The 3,382-nt window shown below is 40.2% G+C and overlaps 1 long non-coding RNA gene across 1 annotated transcript in view; it reads right to left on the reverse strand.

Annotated features, from left to right (window-relative positions):
- Nucleotides 1–3,376, reverse strand: part of LOC107988646 (uncharacterized) — a 25,355-nt gene extending 21,979 nt beyond the window's left edge. Inside the window, exon 1 of the long non-coding RNA XR_003049925.1 lies at nucleotides 2,182–3,376. This is a non-coding gene — a long non-coding RNA (uncharacterized LOC107988646). The remainder of the gene's footprint in view (nucleotides 1–2,181) is intronic.
- Nucleotides 3,377–3,382: the final 6 nt, after the last annotated feature.

Raw genomic sequence — 3,382 nt, forward strand, 5'->3', positions numbered from 1 at the left:
CGCTTCCGTGTTGTTCGTGTTGCTGCTGCTGCTGCTGCTGCTGCTGTATACATTCACGTGCAGCCGCAGCGGCAGCGCCTCTGCGCTCCTGCTCAAGTTGACATGTTAACACTCACTGGCTGCTATATTTAGCCCAGCCTCACAGTGCTGTTACTATTCCCAGCCTTGTACATGAGGGGGCGGTCTTTAGGTGTGTTTTTTTATAATAAAAGACAAAAAAAAGTTCTCTTTTACCAACTGATTTATTTTCTCCCCCACATGCTTGTATAATTCTCTATCCCCCGCCCGGTGATGAGGGACAGAGTAAGAAGAAGAAGAAGCTGTTAATGAAGTGGAGTGTCTATAAAAACACCTGTTTGGCCCAGTGACAACAACAGAAGTTCCGGAGAGTGGAACGGAGTGAAGTCCTGCAGTGTTTTTACCAAAGAAAGAGTCTGATTTTAACATTCACCAAACGTTCTGATACACTACCCTTGATGAGCACACACTCAGCACCATGGACAGTTCCTGTCCGACTCTGGTTTTTCAGAGTTCATATCTACTGTAAAAGCCAATGACGGTCCTAAAGGGGGTGGCCATGGCCCCCCACAGGGAACCTGCCAGCTCCTTTACCCCCCTGATCTTTGACAGAGCTGCTGACTGCATATTGTCTCTTTAATTACTTTTTTTTTTGTTGAGCAACACATGGTCCTGGGCTGGAACACAGTCTGGGTTACAGTGGTTTAGGAGGATCAATTTGATGTTTCAAGGTTTTTACGGTGCACATCTGGACACCACTGTCAAAACCTCCAAGGAAAGAAGTGGTGCAGAGTCAATCCAATAGCATTACCACACAAATACACAATATGTATCTTATTCAATGCAATGTTAGAGACAGTGGCAGCAACTGAAACCATTAATAATGACTGTCTGTCATGTTAAGATCATTTTGGCACCTTAAGGAAAGGTTTTGGGTCTGTTAAAAACCTTTGTTTTTTCCTGCCCCCATCATAGAAACAGAGTATGAATACAATCTGGCTAAGATGGACTGACTGCAGATTTGGGTCGGTTAAAAACCTTTGTTTTTTCCTGCCCCCAACATCTTTAACAACCAAAAAAGCCCGGTCCTAAAGTGAGTTCCAACAAGTGCTTTAGGTGAACTCATGTACCTTCACGTGTTCATACAGCGGTTCTATTTTTCTCCATCTCTCTATTTGAGGGTCTTCGTTGCTTCCTCTGCTACTGCTGCTGCCGCCCACTCCTCCTCCACTTGATTATTTTCAGCATCACCCCCTGTTTGTGCGTGTATGTGTGTGTGTGTTGGCTAGCTGGTTTGCTGACTGGCTATGGGGCTGGTTTGGGAAATACCTGGTCACGATCAATGAAAAAAATGGGTTCTCTGTGTTAGACAGCGCCCCCTCGACACCACCTTCCTCCTGTCCCTCCAACAACATCAAGGTTAGACCTCAAACGCAACATGATGGCTGTGCAGCACAGTGTCACTGAGAATAACAACGGGGTCCATCGGACTAAAGACATCAACATTTTACCAAAGGCAGTCAGAATGTTTTTCATAAAACTACAGTGGAGTGTATTACGGAGAAATGTGATCTGCGGGACAACAATAAAGTATAATGTTCTCAACACACATATTGTATCGTAGAACCCAGGTTTCCGTTTGGTTCTCCGGGGTATCAGTGTTTCTCCACACGCCTTCACACGACCGCAAACACAAAGAAAGACAGAAAGACATCATAAAAGCTTCTAGTGACTCGGTGAGGATAAAAATAGAAACGGTTGCTTTGCGAGGAAAACCCTGGTCTGGCGCGCCCTCTAGAGGGAACACACTGCCACGACAAGAGAGAATACGTCCATTAACTTTCCCTTCAATAAAATGATGCTATTTTAAGTAATGCTATAAAAAACAATTGCTGCATCTTTTGGGAGTATTAACATATATATATATATATATATAAACAGAACCCACCGAATGGCCCCACACTAGTGAGGTCTCTGGCAATGCTAAAAAGTTTTTGTTCACTTAAACCACCCTCGACTTGACACACAGTTGTTATAAAAACAGAAACTCTCTAATGAAATGAAAGTTATGAAAATTGTACCTGCATTTCTCGGAGCTTCTTCCTTCTCGTCCTCAGACTCTCTAATGTTATGAAAATTTATGAAAAGTTATGAAAATTTTACCTGCATTTTTCGGAGCTTCTTCCTTCTCGTCCTCAGATTCGTTTTAGAGTGATGTCCAGTTTTGTCCATGTCGGTGTTTCCATGTCCTGTCCACATCATCAATAGTCCACACCGTGTTCTTATCACATTTGTAATGTTGTGTTGTTGTCAAGTATATTCCAATAATGAGATCAATTTGCTTCAAACATATTTTAAAACACGGCTCCTGCTGCGAGATGCTGAAGTTTTCATCTTCCTGAAAATTCTACAACAGCTGAACTCAATTAGCTATAATCAAAGCCAAGCAGGGGCAGGTGAGTAGAGATAAAAGTAGGTTAAAAAATAAAAGTAAGGCTAAACAATGTTATTTTTTCTTCAGATCCTACATTTTTTTAAACGCAGCATTTCCTTTGGTCAACAGGACCGAGAAAAAGACATACTTTAACACTGTAGAGCTCCAATATTTAACATATTTCTATTTTCATTTTGCTTAGACACTCAACTTCCAATTTACCCTCACACTACCATTTGGTTTTAGTTTGAATAATCTGGGTTACCTCCACACATGCCCCAGGCCTCTTTTAAGGTACAGAATAAAGGTCATAATATGTTATCAATTCAAACATGTCAAAACCAGCAGGGGAACATAGTTCCTTTTTCTCATCAGGCCAATTTTATATTGAAGTTTCTCCAGTACTTCAAAGCTGAAGTGAAATACAGAAAGTGACAAGTATGTGTTTGTTTTTTAGGGTTTAGTACAACAATAAAACAATTGATCTAAACATTTCACAACCATAAACGTATCAAATTCTAAATGCTGATGTTTCTGTATTTCATAGGCTGACACGGTGGACAGACACAGAGGTCACAGGTCAGAATCTTCATCCGGAGCCAAGAATGACGGGTAAAAAAACAAAACAAAAAAAAAAAAAAACTTGCCAACAATAAAAATGCACTGTTCCATACAAGTTTATGATAAAAATCCAATAACACATCATCGTTTTATACAAAACAATAATCAGCCAATTCAACTGAAGCTCTAATAAAAAGAAAAGATTAAATAAAAATGTAAGAAGAAATGCATTCTTCAAAGGCTGCAAAACAAGAGGAGCAATTGTATCTTTTCCTACAACAGTCTGACAAAAATATTTATCAATTAGCACATGGCAGTCTTTTGTTCCACAAAAATACACATGGTAGGATTTTGTTTCTTTAAAAACTA

Source organism: Cynoglossus semilaevis, chromosome 6, assembly GCF_000523025.1.
Source record: "Cynoglossus semilaevis isolate Cse_v1.0 chromosome 6, Cse_v1.0, whole genome shotgun sequence".
Taxonomy (NCBI): Eukaryota; Metazoa; Chordata; class Actinopteri; order Pleuronectiformes; family Cynoglossidae; genus Cynoglossus; species Cynoglossus semilaevis.